General features: G+C 43.3%; 1 protein-coding gene across 3 annotated transcripts in view; it reads right to left on the bottom strand.

Annotated features, from left to right (window-relative positions):
• LOC115016626 (diacylglycerol kinase zeta-like) overlaps positions 1-19,265 on the bottom strand; it is a 100,266-nt gene that overhangs the window by 74,843 nt on the left and 6,158 nt on the right. For 2 of the 3 annotated variants that reach the window (XM_029444522.1, XM_029444532.1), the window contains exon 1: positions 6,252-6,310. The exons of the other annotated variant lie outside the window; for it this stretch is intronic. The gene's annotated coding sequence lies outside the window, so the exon portion shown is untranslated. Of the gene's footprint in view, positions 1-6,251; positions 6,311-19,265 lie in introns of those variants that run through there. 3 annotated transcript variants of the gene reach the window in all.

Raw genomic sequence — 19,265 nt, 5'->3', positions numbered from 1 at the left:
GGAACATGAAAACATAGATAGGTAGACCACCACACCAAGAACAGACTATTCCACCACTGCTGTGCAATTATCACTGCCATGTGCAATATTCACTTTATTTTCTATCAACCACCTGGTACTTATGTTATTTTTTATTCTATTTAATTATTGTGTACTGCCTTTTTACTTCATATGTTCGTTTGCTTGGACAAGATTCATTTCCCCGTTGTGGGACTAATAAAGGATTTCTGATAAAACAGAAAGCTACATGGATAAAAAAAGTTGCTTTTTTTGAACAGCATAAAAGAAAGGTGAAATGAATGGGCTGTGTCTTAAAACAAATGTGCAGAAGTTATGAGTTCAATAATTAGTATGGCCCTCGAAGGATGTTGTAAAAGAAAATGGCCCTTGATAGGAAAAAGGTTCCCCACCCCTGGTCTAGAGTATTAGAATATTCATCTCACAAAAGAAGCCCCATTAGCACCTTCATGAGGATTCATCGCACGGCTGTTGTATTAAACTCTATTAGTTTGAGCTAGGTGGACATAATGCCGCATGCACAGTTCACGAAGAACATGACACTCAATTTGTTTAAAGATACAAAACAAAAAACGAGCTCTGTGGTTACGCTCGGGGAAAATGAACAGACGATAAGTTCCGCATTTGTTTCTGGCTTTACCGCTGAACTTACAGGAAACATGACATGCCACACGACACACTGCTGCAGACCACAGTACCCCCAATGATCTTAACTCGAGAGATGAGACTATCAGAGAACAGGAAACATGACGTGGTGTGATCAGTGCAATTACTAACTCCCATGGTGCAGAAGAGAATATCATCAGATGAGAACCGGGTAGGATGAAAGTGTGAGCAGCTTTGAAACCATCAGTCAACACAGGAAATCCCATCTCCGAGAATCATCAACCCACTGAAAGCTGCACTGTTCACTTAATCCCAGCACTGACGTTACACAGACACACTTTCTGTCCTGATGCTCCGTCACAAAGGTCAGGTCACAGAGATGACTGGCTTTCATAACGCCACACACTAACCACAGCCATAGTCGGATGAAATTATTATTTGCTTTATTACATGGAGGATTTAAGGGCAGTTACTTTACACTTTAATTTCCTGTTTGCTTTGCTTCCTCGCTTCAAAGGTGAACTTTGAACGACTACAATGTGAATAACCTCGACACGGTGTAGCAGCTGAGATGTTGAGACTCCAGGAGAATAATCAGCCAGGAACCATCGTGCTCTCAACATGTTTGGTATGACTGTACTTTTATTTCCAATATAAAAACACTTGACTTGTGTCTAGAGTTTTATCTATAGGTATGTGAAAGTACCATGGCCAATAAAGCTGATTCTGATTCATAAGATAAATACAATAAGACGTCAGTGTCTTTCAGTACAATAAGATGAAGAAAGCCAACAGCCTACAAATATAAATACAAATACTCCATTTACACCGTCATTGTCAGACATAATCCACATTTAATACAAGTTCACTTTATGTCTCCACTAGATCACAAATCTGATTACTGAAGAAGGAGAAGAAGAAGAAGAAGAAGAAGAAGAAGGAGGAGAATGAGAAGAAGAAGGAGGAGAATGAGAAGAAGAAGAAGGAGGTGGACAAGAAGAAGAAGGAGGAGGACAAGAAGAAGAAGGAGGAGGACAAGAAGAAGAAGGAGGAGGACAAGAAGAAGAAGGAGAAGAAGAAGACGGAGGAGGAGAAGAAGAAGGAGAAAGAGAAGAAGAAGGAGAAAGAGAAGGAGAAAGAGAAGAAGGAGAAAGAGAAGAAGAAGGAGAAAGAGAAGAGAAGAGAAAGAGAAGAAGAAGAAGAAGAAGAAGAAGAAGAAGAAGAAGAAGAAGAAGAAGAAGAAAGAGAAGAAGAAGAAGAAGAAGAAGAAGAAGAAGAAGAAGAAGAAGAAGAAGAAGAAGAAGAAGAAAGAGAAGACGAAAGAGAAGAACTACTACATGAGGATATGTGTGGAAGTTGCTGGAACCATTTCCTAAATTCGTAAGTGGCTTTTTCCACAGACCACTGACTGACGTAGTTGGACTCGGGAGGAGTTAACATCACTTATGTGTCTTGATGACAAACATCTCTGAGTGAGTGTACTGAAGAGAGTCCCTGATGCCTTTTGGTTGCATTTACTCGTTGCTACCCGATCCACCCGAGATACAAAAGGATGTTGTATGAGATAATGCATACATGCAGGGCAGCTGTATTTATATAGCACGTACCAAATACACACAAAGAAAGAAAAGTATTAGAGACATTCACAAACTATTAGCAATAAAAACCAGAGCACATCATTGTTACAGTGCAGTTACAGTGTGGCAATAAGTTGCCCCACATGCAACAGACAAAATAAAAGTGCAGCAGAGAAACCAGTCAGCCAAAAGGCGGAGGAGGTCGTCCAGTGATCGGAGGGTCAGAGGTTCGATCCCCAGCCCCTACACTCAACATGTGAGTGTGTGTGAAACATGTGTTGTAAAGCGCTTTGAGTGATGGCAAAGATTGGAAAAGCGCTATATATATATATAATATATTTATATATGCAGTCCATTTTACCATTTAGCATCCGTGTGCAGCACCGTAGCTAAAAGCAGCTTCCTCCTGCCTGAAGGTTCTTCCAGTTGACTGCTTCCTAAACATATAAGGGTTTATATTCCTAGTGCACTGTAGGAGAGCAGGAAGCAGCCTGTTCAGACAGTACATACATGGAGTGATGATAAAGCTACATGCTAAGTATCAGGGCTAATATTAGCTTTTTGCAGTTATATCTCGTATTGGCCAATATGTCGTCCGATAAGTGTCACTACATGTGTATACTGATATGTGTCAATACTGTTTCATTATCAGATTTCTTTTATAAACTAACCAAGTAACTTGTTTATATAGTGCAAAGAATGAATGCCGAGCAGGGGCGAAATAAAACTGCTTTTCTCTGATCTTATCTATCCTCCTGTCCCCTTTGTCCCTAAACAACATATAGTATGACTGTGTGTATGTGTGCGTGTGTGGCTGTTATATAACCGCTGCCTTCTACAATGATAATCCCCAACCATAACGGGGCAGGGTGAGGAAGAGAAGAGAGTCTTCAGCAATAAAACATTCCCCACCTGAGTGTGTGTGTGTTTTGGGAGATACAAAAACACAAAAGCTATTTCTAAGTGCATATGGAGGCAGGGAAACATGTCTTGTATACAGAAGAGAGCAGGAAGTGATGTCAGGGCTGAGCCGTGCATGAGTCCACTACTCATTTAAATTATAATCTCACTCGTTTACTTATTTCCTTACTTATTTATACTAAAATGTATATTGTTGTTAACAAGAGTAAGGCTAAGGCTCTCTCTGCGGCTTCCCAGTTGTAATATAAGAGGAACGACTACCACGCTGTTGGATCTAAAGTGTCCTCACAATCAAAGACAAAGTAGGTTTTTTTGTTTATAAATAAATAAATAAATAAATAAATAAATAAATAAATAATCGGTGTGATTTGAGTCTCACTTCCCAGGACACAGACATTCATTCAAATAAAAACCTTTGAGATTATTACTTTAAGCCACCAGGTTAAGTTTAAAGGAAGGACCATGGAGACGTGGTCATAGTTACAATAAACACACAATAAGGTTATGGAACAATCCCATAAACCAAAACAAGGTCGACTGTGAAGGGAAACAAACAGCCGTGTTCAGTGTTTTGCTAAATAACAACGTCGCCTGCCTTACGTCATCCCTGGTACGCCCACTGGTACGGGCCTCTACATTTGGAGGCACCTTGGCGTACAGCAAAGTGTTCATAGGGAACGCTTTGTGTTCCCTCCTTCCTCAATAATCTATGGGACACATCAAGGATTCACAATGTTTTCCGATCTTAAAAGGTCAGGTTAAGTTTGAGGTTAGGAAACTCAAGTAGTAAGACATACTGTAAGTGTAGATCGTGGCCAATGCTTTCTCTGGTGAGGCTAGTCCTGACCTTTTCCTCTAGCGCCAGCTGTAGACTCACAAAACATGAAGAACTATCCTTCATGCCAAGTTCACAGTCAGCTGGCCTGACAGGTGTATTAATCCAACTGGGACCAAAAATGTTCGGCAATCAATTGGCGGACCGAGCAACGTCACACAGACGAGCAGTCTTGGAAAGGAAAGTGCTACACCTCACAGTACACGACTGAATATCTCCTGTGTATTCCAAATATTCCCAAAGGATTTCTTGGTGTTTAGAAGAATGCACGTCTGCACAACCTCTGGGATGCTAGGAAGAAAAAAGACATATTGTATTACAGGAACACTTCTGTAAGAAGGAAGGAAAGAAAAGCGTCTAACCCCTGTTGAATGAGCAACTAGCTCAGTTGGACTGCCGGGGGGGAAACTGTGTGTGTGTGTGTGTGTGTGTGTGTGTGTGTGTGTGTGTGTGTGTGTGACTACCCAGCGCTATGTGCTGTTGGGTTAAACATTTACTTGGAAAATAGTGCAGTGCAATGTGGTTTTCCTCTCATGGGGGTGAAGAGCAAACCTTGGAGCTGTCTGCAGCAGTGTGAGCTCTCCTCTCTGAACACATTCCCTTGATTACGTGCGGAGGAACTTCCTGGTCGGCCTCACTAGTTCAGGGTCAGGGACAGTGGTAGATTAATGTTTTTTTAAATGTCAATGAACAGGCTCAAAAACAGCATACATCATTTCCCATGATGCACGGAGAGAGCGCCTCCTACGCAGAAGAAAGCTCCACAAAGACGTATTGGAAATGTGAGTATTTTGTCCTCCTTGACTTGGAAATGTGAGATGTGCCACCTCTTCACATTGTTTCGGAGTATACAAAGATGGCTTCTAGGTATAGCAGATGTAGAATGAAGCACAGAGTAGCTGACATACTGTAAACAAGCTCTTATTACTATAAAAGAGTAGCGAGAGTAGGGCGGGATTCTATTACTCATGGACCGTCTGCGGATAAATTCATTCCCACCATAGCTTTGTTTCTAGCTCAATTAAATGTTAACAAGAAAGAAAGACTGACACTAACCGCTCCTGACAAGTAAAGTACCAGCTTGTGTTTTCATACGTCCATCAGGTGCGTACAGAAAGATGGAGGTCGACAGTGCCTTGAAGCACTTGATGGGACATGTTTGTATCCAACACGCCCATCTAGTTTCAAGTTTCACCCGTTCTCCGTCCATCCCAACCCCCCCCCCCCCCGCCCTATGACTCCTGTGCAACAGCACTTCCTGGAAAGAAATAAAAAACACATTGGCAGTGAACCTAATCCAGGCAGCAATGTTGTTTCCTTCCAAAAACAGAAATGTATATCAATGGCATATCTGGAAGACAAGAGGAGCACGCCGGGTCTCCAGTCCGCCAGTTCACAGCTCACACAGTGACTGACCTTCGTCTGTCTTTACAGAGCCTGACACTTAGTCACTGGAACTCTCCCTTCATGGAGTCATGTTGCAGTCTAACCAACCGCCCTTATGTCGGCCTAATGACTTATAAACACACTACTGTAGATAAACTTGCTCAGTGCAATCCCCAGCACCTCTATACACAGGCATGTGCAACAACAGAGCACACTTTACCACGTGCTTTTTGTTTGTTTTTTACAACATGCATAATGAGAAAATAACAGAATACTTTAGCTCACAACCTTTTGATTCCACCTCCATCATGAACCCTTAATTTCCTTTATACTGATGACTCCCACAGGGACACTATAAGAGCTTAATCTTAAAGTAGAGAAGCAGCTGCTCCTTGTTGTTCGCCTCGGACAAGAAATGCGTAAAGAAGAATGTTGATGGATGAATATGTGCAGGTATGTATGCACAATAAGTGATGTGATGTGGCAATATGACTTGTTAGCCTGTTTACACATCCAGCAAATACGGAGTAACATTTTGTAGTTGATGGGCAGAAGGACTTTTACAAAAGCTAAAGTTGTGGGAAACACTGACGGAGTGTGACCTTGTTGTTTCATTCGACCCATATTTATGTCTTATTTTTGCATGTAGGTCTCATATCAGCTTGTCATGCCCACCTTTTGTCTGAGATGCAAACTAGGAAGAACACAGCACTGCATCAGCCGGCTAACTCCCCCCCCCCCCCCCCCCCCCCCGAGATCACTTTCACTCAGCAGCAAACTGTTGATTTCAGTTTTCAGAATCCAACACAAAACAACCCCCAAAAAAGTGTTAAATAAAGTTCAAGTCAATAAATATGCTTTATCCTAATAAATACTGTGAATAACAAAAGAATAAATGAGGATCCAACCTGAAAAAGCGGAAAATTATCCATCCATGCTTCCTCATCTATCTGTCTGCCGAGCTCACACTGAACTGTGGTGAACAGTGAGCGCTAATGTGGAGCAGAGAGGGGGGGGGGGGAGTGGGTGTGGCCCAGAGAGAGAGAGGGAGGGAGAGAGCCTGAGAGAGGACTGAAATAACTTTGTGTACTTCCTTGACGAGCCGAGTGAAAAACAGTGTGACGAACGCTCCCATGCATGAACACAGTCAGTGAGAGAGAGAGAGAGAGAGAGAGAGAGAGAGAGAGAGAAGAAAGACGGTGCGTGAAGTTACATCTGCGGAACCAAGTTTGTGAGGAATTCAAGATGGAATTCATTGAGCTGTGAATTAAGGATCCAAACACTGATCATGGAAATGTCCCACAGCAACCCAAGCATGGAGCCTTTATCACGTTCATGATTCATATCCATGTGTAAATAAATGTGTAAGAAATGTATGAAAGATGTAATTGTTGTACAGAAACCTTTGCGTCATTGTTACTGGATTACTGTACAGAAGTAACCAGAGGGATTAGTGTTATATTGTGATCATAACGGCCAGAAGAATTTGCATTTGGATGTTTTCCTCAAAGCATTGATAACAATGTCTGAGGAAGAAGCGATAACTAGTGATGAAGCAACAATGAAGAGTTCCAGCAGGGCGACACATCATGTGCGGCACCATGATGCTCCTGACATGTCTCTATAGCACCGTGGAGACAAACTCCAGGCACGACTGTCATCTTTGTTACTGTTGGTATGACAACTGCGGCCCCTGTTGCTGTGGGAATCATGCCCCCCGCCCCTCTCCACATAATGACGAGTGACCCACTGGCAAGGTTATATATATATATATATATATATATATATATATATATATATATATATATATATATATATATATATATATATATATATATATATATATATATATATATATATATATATATATATATATATACATATATACACATACACATACACACACACACACAATATCATAACATAACATATTCCGGAAAAACTCCGAAGGCCTCGTCAAATATGTGTGTTATCTAATGTCTGTATAATCTAGGGATGTGGAGATTGTTTTACTAGAAATGTGTGTCAGAGAGTGTGTGTGTGTGTGTGTGTGTGTGTGTGTGTGTGTGTGTGTATATAGATGAGGCTTGGATGCAGCTGTGAGCTGCCTTAATGTGACTTGCAAGCACACACATCTGTTCACATCCTGTCTAATCAGGGCAGGAGGCCGAGTCCCAGCCGATGCCTCCATCTGCTGGCCAACACGAGCTATTACATCAAGCGTTATCGATCCACAAGCTTTTTTCTTTCTTTTTTTTTTAGAAACCATTCAGTCTTACCTCCTGGTGAAGAGCTTGAGTGCAGTGAAAGACTTGGAGCAGCCGGTCAGCATCTCCTGCTCCTCTTCGACACAGACCGGGGGGGGCGAGGGGAAGAACGTGTGGAGGGTGGTGGAGGTGGAGGAGGGCAGAGAGGAATTAGAGGAGGAGGATGCAGAGCTGAATTCTCCATTACCTCCTTTTACATTGAGTGACCCGTCTCCTTCTCTTTCTGTCTGTTCAGGAGCACCGCCACAGGGTCCCGCCGCGTGTTCCAAGTCAGCGTCTGCTCCCGGGTCAGAGTTCATCACAGACATGTTCCTGTGCTCTCACCCTAACCCACTTGTCATTTTTTGGCAGAATAAGCTACACATCCTGTAATTCTGGGCAGTTGTTGTCTTGGAAAGGAAAGTGCTACACCTCACAGTACACGACTGAATATCTCCTGTGTATGCCAAATATTCCCAAAGTATTGCTTGGTGTTCAGAGGAATGCAATGTACACTGCAGGTTCTACAAAGGCTTTCTACCAAACAGCCGAGCTGCAAATGTAATCTTTACTGCGGTAATAAAGTTGTCATAGTAGGAATTATACAACCATGAGACAAAGACTGATTGTTAACACGGCGCTCGAAGAACTACAACCACACCAGGGTACTATACTGCAATCACTACTTTTAAAGAACTCCTATGAACCGGTGACATGTACTGCATGTTCTATACTCACAGGACTACACACTGTGTGATCATGTGTTCCAGCTACAGCAATAACAACACTAACACTGTCCCTAAAGTACTTTTCTGTTCAAACTAAGTAGTATTATGAAGGTACTAAACTCAAAGGGCTATACAATGAATCATTACTACTTAAACTGCTCTAGGACTTCAAAAATGGCTACCCTGCAGAGGCTACAAAGTCAATAATCCACATGCCAAAGGTCTTTGTACAAGACACACAAGGTGTGTGTGTGTGTGTGTGTGTGTGTGTGTGTGTGTGTGTGTGTGTGTGTGTGTGTGTGTGTGTGTGTGTGTAGAGAGATTAGTGTTGAGTCCTGAGGGAGAGATAATCCCCAGCATTCCTCTCCATGTCTCCACTCAGCAGTCGTATCAGTCGTCCTGTGTTCCTGCGACTGTCACTCAGTGTTCACTCTCTTCTTTGTTTCTTCTTCAGCTTTTCTCTCCTCTGTCTTCCTCCACCCTCTCCTCCTCCTCCTCCTCCTTGCCCCTTCTTCACTTTAGTTTAGACTGTTTCCTCTCCTCATGCTCGTCCTCCTCCCTCTCTTCTTCTTCTTCTTCTTCTTCTTCTTCTTCTTCTTCTTTAGTTTCTTGCTGAGTTTAATTACACTCCATGTGAGGCGCACACAGCTGACTTGCTGCACACACACACACACACACACACTTTCGTAAACACGCACTGATCCTCTACTAACCGTCCGGCAAAAAACCAGGAAGTGGATAATGACTACAATCAGGGCCTCACTGTTAGCTGCCCTGTCACATGCCTGACTGAAACTCTGTGTGTCTGACTGCTGACATCTAGCTTCTCTTAATATCTTCTTAATGTGGCCAATTTCTGACACGGTTTAACCAGGTGACACGTGGGTATGAATGCGTCACATTCACCAAACAGGACTTGTATTAAAAGTTATAGATGGATACATAAGATACTTAAGAATTACTAGAAGACTTTCGGTTGGGCGAACATGTGAGGGCAGCGTTGTCTCGTTCTCCCACGACTCTACTTTATTAACATTTCATTTATAACCACCGAATTTGAGCTAAAACAGTATTTGTGAACATAATTTGGACTCTAAATTAGTACAGGCCGATGTCAAGTCGAAAACTGCATCGAAAACGGCGACGAATAAGGCAAAAAAGGCAGAAACTGCTGTCTCAGCTGCGAGTACAGTGGCTGGCCCGGACATGGCTAACATAATTAGCCTGCTTGAAGAGCACAGAGCTAGTTCAGAGCTATCACAAAGGGAGCACAGAGCTAGCATTTTAGCTGATTTTAAAGCTGCCTTTGCGGTACTGGAGGTGAAACTGAGCATAACGCAGACCACGGTAGCGGAACATGGTGAGCGAATTGACTCTCTTGAGTTCAATGCCAACCTGCAAGACCAGCGATTAAATTCACTCGAGGAGAAGTGTGCATTGCTAGCAAATAGCAATGCCAAACTAGCTGCCAAGACCGCAGATCTGGAAGGTCGGAACCGCAGAAATAATATCAAAATCATTGGACTTCCTGAGTCTATTGAGGGACCCCGGGGACCTACAACCTTCTTTTCAGAACTTTTGGTCGAGCTGCTAGGCGCTGAGACTCTCCAATCCCCTCCCGAGCTGGACCGTGCACACAGAGCGCCAGCTGCTAAGCCGCAGCCAGGGATGAGACCGCGACCTGTTATAATGCGTTTGCATCGCTACCAGGTCAAGGATCTGATTGTCCAAGAGGCCCGCAGGAGACGAGGGGATCTTCGCTACCGTGGGACACCAATGCAGATCTACAAAGACTTCACACAGGAGGTCATCGAACAGCGGGCTAAGTACCGGGACATCATGTCAAAGCTGTACAACCTAGGCCTCAGACCGGCTCTTCTGTTCCCTGCTCGCCTGCAGATCACACTGGGAAACAGGGCTAAGAAAAGGTTTCTCCTCGCCCGTGGAGGCTGTAGCCTTTGCAGCTAGCCATGAACGTGAGCCGGCTAGCTAACCACTGATGTTGTGCTAGGCGGCTGGGTGGCTGGGCTAGGCTAAGCTAAACCGCGCTGCATTAATGGTGGACTGGGTACGTTACAACCGTTATGTTAGGACACAATTTATTTTATAAATCTAACGTTACATAGTCAAGACAGCGCATAATGCAAATGTTTGCATTTTTTGTACAATTATATTTTTATATTACTATGTTAACATATGCTGTTCATAATTGTTTCTGGGCACGTTGCAACCGTCGTTCTGTTGGGACGTAATTTCCTTTATAACTAACCAAAAACCCAGCCAAAACAGCACTCAGTGTGCACCTTTGCAATGCTCTTGCTAACATATGCTGTTCACAATTATCCACACTTATTAAGGAGGTTGTATTAGCATGATGTGGGTACTGAGACACTTGAAAGAAGGAGAGATGATTCAGGTAGGGAAGTCATTGCCAATTTTATTGGCAGACACAGGGGGGAGTAGGGGATGGGAGGGAGAGGTCGGGAAAGGGTGGGACATTTATCTAGATGGGGCTATGGGTTTCCATTTGTTGGAGGCAGCTATTTCATTTACATTCTGTTTTGTCATTTTTATGTACACTGTTCTCTCCATTTTTAGTTATGGATGTTCTAGGGCTGACCTGACACTTTCAATGCTATACGCCAGGGGTCGGGAACCTTTTTGGCTGGGAGAGCCATAAAAGCCAAATATTTTTTTATGTATTTCCTTGAGAGCCATATATTTAATAGATTTGAATGCAACTTTATGCGTGCATTTTTTAAGAATAACACGTCTCCGAGTACTAATAGCAGTATCAGTGTTTCATTGAACACGTGCTCTTTTATTAAATAAACTAAACGCTTACGTTATTTATCTAATTTATGTGCACGTTTCAGTGTTTACTGCACGGGTGTCAAAGTCAAGGCAATTATATCCGGCCTGCGAAAAAATATCATATCTGTCATAACTGGCCCGCCGGTTTTGGTAAATCAATGCATGGCACAACCACGGGAAAAGACATTCGAGGAAGTAACTAAATATGTGAATGAAATGAAAGTTTTTGGAAGCAAAGGGAAACACACCACAGATCTCTGGGACGATGTGAGCTGGACTGTTTGTGCAACATAACGAAGCATCTCACTGTTAAAGCTGCAGCTTCAGGGCCGTGTGATCACGGACATGTGTGATGCCAAGCTGCCTGTGGGAGACTCTGATGCAGAAGGAAACTTTGGTCACTACGTGTTTCCAAACACTGACAAACATCTCCACCGCTGTTTTCCCAACAGCATTCTGCTGATCAACTGAGCGCATTTGCCAACTTTGCAGCTCAGATATTAAAATTGAACTGCTCAGCAATCCATTTGCAGTTCACTGTTACTGTGTTACTGTTCAATAAATGTGGACCGTGTTTGGCCCTCGACGTAGTCCCAGTTTTTAATGTTGGCCCTCTGTGATTGAGTTGGACCCCCCCGGTCTACTGCTTGCTTTGTGCAGTTTCTCCTCTGCTCGGTTTCGCGACGGGCGGGGCTCCGCCCCCTACGCACACACGTGTGAACACACCTTCACCTACAGCCAGAGACAGGGCGGAGGAAAGACAGGGGAGAACTAAAAACAAATCCGCCGCTAAATGTTTTACTTTAAAATGACACAATATAATTATTTATTACCTGTTAATCATGTTAAATGTCAGCTCAAAATTGTCTGCGAGCCATATTGCGTTATCGAAAGAGCCATAGGTTCCCGACCCCTGCTATACGCGGTGTCATGGCTAATGTAACTGGTACAGGGACTTGTGGTGGACAGGCGGTCAGGATACCATCTCTGAATACTGGTGGGTTGAATGCTCCGGTGAAACGCACAAAGATTATGACACATCTTAAAAACTTGAATGTAGATATAATGTTTATACAGGAGACACATCTTTGTAACTCTCATCAGCGAAAGATTGGACAAATGTTTAATTCGCAATTTAACCTAAAGACAAGGGGCACAGCGATTTTAATTAGGAAAAATGTAAATTTCACCCCTACTAATACAATTTTAGATCCAAGTGGAGGTTATGTCATAATTTCTGGCACACTATCAGAAGCCGGTCATCTTAGTATCTGTGTATGCTCCCAATTGGGATGATCATAATTTTGTGAAATCGCTATTCTCCACCATTCCGGATTTGAATTCCCATCTATTAATATTGGGAGGAGATATGAATTGTGTTATAGACCCAACACTAGATAGATCTAGTTCTAGACCCGTTGTGCCCTCTAAAACCGCACAGACTATCTCTGCTTTTATGGATCACTATGGCTATGTTGACCCGTGGAGATTTTTACACCCCTCGGTTAGGCAATACTTTTCCCATGCACAACGTTCATACTCGCGCATGGATTATTTCATTGTCGATAAAACATTTATTTAGTCGATTGTCTCAGTTCATTACTCACCGATAACTGTATCAGACCTTCACTTCGATCATAAGCCTAAGGAATTTAGATTCTGGCGTCTTGACCCCCTTTTACTATCTGATGCAGGCTTTTGTGAGACTAACCAAAATGAAGAGACCTCTGCGTCTCTACTTTGGGAAACCCTTAAAGCTTTTCTTAGGGGTAAGATCATCTCGCATAAGTCTCATGTTAATAAAATTCGTAGAGCACGCCAAAGAGAGCTGGAGGAGTCTATCATTAATCTAGACAACCAACTCTTATCCACTCAATCACCTGATATATTTAAAGAATGGATGGGGCTCCAAACAGAACTTGACCTTCTCCTAACAAGAAAGGCTGAACGACTCCTTCTACATTCACGAGGGCCTATATATGAACATGGATATAAAGCTGGCCGTCTCCTGGCCTCGAATCAAATCACCCAGATTCAGGATGAGTTGGGCTCTCACACTTCCGACCCGGGAGAGATTAATAACATCTTTAAATCGTACTTCTCTCGTCTCCACACGTCTGAATCCCCTGATAGCGAGGATCAGCTACTTACATTTTTTGATAAACTAGATATGCCCAAGATTTCGACTAATGACCAACAGATACTAGATGCCCCCCTGCAGCTCGCTGAGATTAAAGAGGCAATACAGTCCATGAATAGTGGCAAATCACCAGGTCCTGACGGATACCCGGTAGAATTTTATAAACAATTCTGAAATCAGCTGGCCCCATTGCTATTAGATATGTTTAATTTGTACGACCTAGGCTCACTGCCACCCACCCTTATGCAAGCCTCTATCTCTCTGATCTTTAAGAAGGGCAAGGACCCGTTGAGCTGTGCATCATATCGCCCAATTTCGCTCCTGTCTGTAGATATGAAAATACTCGAAGATTTTTGCTCGTCTGTTGGAATCCATTATACCCTCCATTATCTCGGAAGATCAGACGAGATTTATAAGGGGGAGGCAGTCCTTCACAAATGTCCGAAGACTTCTCAGCGTCATCCACAGTCCGCCTTCTCCTGCCGAACCGGAGGTTGTCATATCTCTTGAGGCCTTCGACAGTGGGCCTATCTGTTTTCTGTCCTTCGACATCTGGGCTTCGGTCCTGGCCTCATCTCTTGGGTTAGACTTCTGTACTCTTCTCCTCACTCCTCTGTATGTACGAACACCCAGCGCTCCAAATTCTTCAGGGTTAGGGTTAGGGTTAGTCAGGGTTGTCCACTTTCCCCACTACTATTCGCAATTGCTATCGAGCCATTGTCAATTGCTCTAAAAGCAGAGAGAAATTAAGGGGATTCAGAGGGGGGATATCAAACATAGGGTCTCGTTATATGCTGACGACCTGCTTCTGTATGTGTGCGATCCTATGGCTAGTAATCCACACATACTCTCACTTTTGGTTCATTTTCAGGATACAAATTAAACATCCAAAAGAGTGAATGTTTCCCTATCAGCCAATCGGCTACAGAGTTACCTCCGTTGTCGTTGCCTTTTAGAATATCCAACTCAGGGTTTAGATATCTAGGCATTGCAATCACGCAGTCTTTTAGTGCGTTACGAGAACAAAATCTTACTGTCCTGACGGCAACAGTCAAATCTGACCTACAAAGGTGGGGTCACCTGTCACTCTCTTTAGCAGGAAGAGTTCAGACGATAAAAATGAACATACTGCCCAGATACCTATACATCTTCCAATGCCTACCTATTTTTTTTGCCTAAATCTTTTTTCACTGCTATTGATAATATTATTTCCTCATTTATTTGGGCTGGTAAACATGCAAGAGCTAGTAGACCATTACTGCAGAGGGACAGGTCCCTAGGTGGGCTTGGTTTACCTAACTTTATGGGCTACTACTGGGCCACAAACACAGATAAGATCATGCTCGGGTTCACTTCGCCCCAGAGTGACTGGTGTCTTGTGAAGGCCAACTCATGTCGATACACGTCACTTCAAGCCCTCGCGTGTAGCACTCTGCCCCTTTCCCCCTCACAGTTCACATCTAACCCCGTTGTAATTAACACTCTAAAGATCTGGGCACAAGTTAGACGTCACTTTGGTTGGCTCACTCTTCCTCAAGCAACTCCTTTCTGTAATAACCATCTATTTTTACCAGCCACAATTGACCCCCGATTCTCTTACTTGGAGAGGGAAGGCCTCCGCTGCATAGGGGAGTTATACATTGATGGCCTGTTTGCCAGTTTTGACCAACTACAGGTTGCCTTTCATTTAAAAGGATCTGATTTTTTCAGATTCTTTCAACTAAGGGATTTTGTTAAGACCCACTCTCCACAATTCCCCCAAACCTTGCCTCCCAGTGGAGTGGATCTGGTACTTAAAGCAAGAACTTTATCTAGGCGCCATGTTTCTTATTTTTATGATCTTTTTTCTCCGGTTGATGAATCTGCCATTAATAAGATTAGAACTAATTGGGAAAAGGAACTACAGATCACCATCTCAGATGACCTTTGGAGGGAGGCCCTGAGAACCGTCAACTCATCATCCAGTTGCGCTAGACTTAGCCTAATACAGTTTAAAGATCTCCATAGACTATATTATAGCAAGGCTAAGCTCTCCAGGATTTATCCAGATAGATTGGATGACAGGTGTAATAGATGCTCCCAGGCCCCCTGCGACCTGACTCGCATGTTCTGGTTGTGCCCTAAATTATCTACCTTCTGGCAATCTTTCTTCGAATGTATTTCTGAAATTGTAGGTCTAACACCCAAACCAATGTCATTGCCTTTACCTCCTTGATTGCTCGTAGGAAAATCCTTCTCTGGAAATCTTCTTTACCTCCCTCTTTTAAAATGTGGCTGAAGCAATACTATGTCTCTCCTAAAGTTGGAAAAAATTAAGTTTACTCTCCGGGGTTCTTCAGATAAGTTTTATGCTCATTGGAGACCACTGATCAGTTATGTCGACCGTCTTCTCCCTTGATATAGTGTCGCTGTAGGGATTCTCCCTGTATCTGCCTATAATTCCGATATGTGTACTCCCCTGTCCACCACACATGCAGCCCATGTGACATCCCTTGACATATGTGTTAGTAAGTGTACGTTTACATGTGTGTATGCAGGTATGTGTATATATGTGCATGTATATTATTGTAGCTATCATTTGGTATGTAATTGATGTACTGTTGCCTTATTGCTCCGGGAGAGGGGTCGTTGGGATGGGTTGAGGGAAAGTGGGTCAGGGTTATTTTGTAAAAAAAAAATAAAAAAAACTCCTCTTGAATCCTAGTGTGTGTGTGTGTGAGTGTATGTGTGTGTGTGTGTGTGTGTGTGTGTGTGTGTGTGTGTGTGTGTGTGTGTGTGTGTGACCGAGAGAGAGCGGCAGAAAGAGAGTGTGTGTGTGTGTGACATTTTGAGCCCTGACGCCACAACACTGCTTAACTTTGCCCAACAGGGTTACCCAGAAGACTCAGTGTTGTGGTTGGAAAAATGAAAATAAGGAAGGAGTTGGAAAAATGACACCACCTTTCAATTCTACTCACAAATGTCGTTAACCCCCACTGTGTGTGTGTGGACTGAATGGACTTAAATTTATAAAGAGCCTCTCTAGTCTGCCGACCGCTCAAAGCACCACACACACACGCACACATGCACGCACACGCGCACACACACACACACACACACACACACACACACACACACACACACGTCGTGTTTGATGCTCTCAATAGATGATTTTCAGCACGGTGGAGAAACCAGGTTGAAAACATAAACGAGTAATGATGAACATATTCATGCCTTAAATTCTGACTTCACTTCGCAAAGCTATGAAAAGTTAGACTCCTTTAATCCCAACATGTCCATGGAATGATCTCCGACAGCATGTTCAGGTCTCAATATATCACAAAATACAGTTTGGCTTCACGACGCGTCTTCTCACCTGATGCCACTCCGGACACGCTTCCATGAAATCAAGCCCTCAAGTAACTGAGAGCTTCTCTTGGAAATTTGAGATGTCTTGTTATTTCTTTTAAACACAGTAGATTGTCTTTCCTCAAGTGAATGCATTACGCATACTTTTCTGTACTTTGGTGCTTTTATTCGTAGATGCACTTCGATACACATCAACAGGCTTTCAGAAGTCACCCTGACGCCCTCCTTTTGTGTAATGAACAGACAACCTGTGGCCACCAGAGGGCGCTGTCACGTGAATATAAATAGATGTTTTGCATTCACTGAAACCACCAAATGTTGATTTTACTCGGGAGGACATTCTCCACACTGCATACTTTAAGCAGAACATGCCTGTGCAATGGAAAACATGACAAAAATATATGAATTACTAAACAGTCCAGCACATTTCTTCCCCCATGTGTTGAGATCACTGCAGCCTGAAAGTGAGCAAAGCTGCAGAGGCTTTTTAGCCTAATTAATTAATTGCAGTAAATTACGTTTAATGTCAGACATGTTTGCTGGAGCTCGTAGGGGTCATACGTGGTCTGCAGCACAGAGTCACATTAGAATTTTGGAAAAAGTAGAAAAAAGTGTGGAGGATGTGTGAACATTCATTCGTTGTATGTAAGAGTCACACATTACTGCATGAACAGACTCAAAAATGGAATGTTTTAATCAAACACCTCCTTCAGGATTTGAGTGGAAACAACATCTCCATTGTGCTGATGGTGTCCTGGTTGTTGTGCAACAATATTGTTTTACATAGCAATAAAATATCTATATTCGTGTATATCTATATACACGAACACACACACACACACACACCTCCATCACTGTTCCCACTCATCCGTCACCCACTCAGTATTTCCATGACAAACAAAATGCCACTCAACACACGATTCAGAGAGATCCTTTTAACTTCCCCGACACCCACCGCTGACCTATTTCTCTCTGTGTTTCTCTCCAGCGAAGGAGTCTGATTATGAATTCAAACAGTAATCCTGAACCTGACCCCCCCAAAGCAAACAATTTTCCTAATGAGTAGCAGAAAAAAAGTCGACAGCAGTAAGCCCTTCTCTCTCTTTGTAGGGACCTTTACATCTGATAACACACGACCTGAACATCACAACTGCTGCAGTGTCGACCAAGAAAAGACTTGATTAAAGTAAGACTTGTTAGTAAGTGGCATCAAACCGTTTGATGGAGATGAACACTTGTTTCATTTGAAATGTTCCATTTATATGTGCAGTAAAGTTGCATGTGTAGTAGATGCAGTGATGCAGAATGTGCAGTGTCAGCAGCGGAACTTTAATCAGGAGAGATGTCGTCAGACATGTGAGAGGAGACTGTGGCCGGGGTAGATGAGTCAGCAGCATCTGCACATGGCAGCTCAGGTATGGTTAATGTTAGGGATGCGGAACCGTCCGATATGAACCTAATTCCCCTAAACCTAATACTGAATTGTCTGACAACTGTATTTTGTCACATGAGACAAAGAGAAGACAGAGCGGCACCATCTGTCTGCTGACTGCTCCATCTGTGGAGCCATGTTAACACCAAGTACATCACTCTGATTGTGATGAAAGAAGTGAGATAGAATCACACACGTAGTATACTTGGAAGTGACTCCTCCTCCTCCTCCTCCTCCTCTCGGTGGTAATCAGGGACATTGATTAACCTACATACTGTATCTGACCCGGCGCACTCACAGCTAACACTAGCTGGGAGTCTGGTGTCAGTGACAGAGGGTGGAGAGGATGCTTTTAACCAGCCGCTGATGGATAATGTGACAGCCATGTCGATGTGTGGCTTTGTTCATGACATCACTGCTACGCACTGTCCAAATCCTATTACAGTGTAACATCTACCTTCCAGACAGCCAGTACTGCTGTCAAAGTCATCACATAGTGAAGAAGCAAAAGAGTATGGAAATATGATATTACTGTGAACAGGGAGAGGCTGTCGTATTAGTACTGTGCGCTCTCTCTCTCTTTCTCTCTCTTTGTCATTTGGTACCTGGCTGCAAAAATTCACCGGCTACATCAGTCTGTATACAATATGAGGGATATAACCAGGGAGAGGAGAGAGAGAGCGAGAGCGAGAGCGAGAGTGAGAGACTGACTAATACGACAGCCTCTCCCTGGGTTATATCCCTCATATTGTGTGTGAGAGAGAGAGAGAGAGAGAGAGAGAGAGAGAGAGAGAGAGAGAGAGGTTTATGACACAACCTGTATGTGTTGCACACTCTTGATTAGTATTACCATCAATAAACACCAAGCCACCATGATCTCTGTGGATATCTGCTTCTCCAGGAGGCATGATCTACAGAGAGAGGTGGTGTTGCAAAGAGGTGGTGGAACTGTGGCATCTTGGTTCTAAAGTAGGGCCAAACAACATGCATAAGAAAACTACACAAAGCTATGAACACAAGGAGTCCTGGCTTCCTGTCTGTCCTTTCTGCTTCTGGTCTGTGCCATCTGGTGTTCTTCCCATCCCACTCACTCAGCTGGTCAAGTTAATGCAGCAACACTTGTCACTTATCAAAATCATCATCAGAGTCTTTCCTGAGGAGCCGTGTCACAGATACCTTTCTATGCAAAGTCCACGGAAGTCTGTGTGTGGAGG

The sequence above is a fragment of the Cottoperca gobio genome, chromosome 2 (genome assembly GCF_900634415.1).
Source record: "Cottoperca gobio chromosome 2, fCotGob3.1, whole genome shotgun sequence".
In the NCBI taxonomy this organism is placed as follows: Eukaryota; Metazoa; Chordata; class Actinopteri; order Perciformes; family Bovichtidae; genus Cottoperca; species Cottoperca gobio.
The sequence above is the reverse complement of the archived record's forward strand: the minus strand, read 5'-3'. Positions and strand labels throughout refer to the sequence as shown.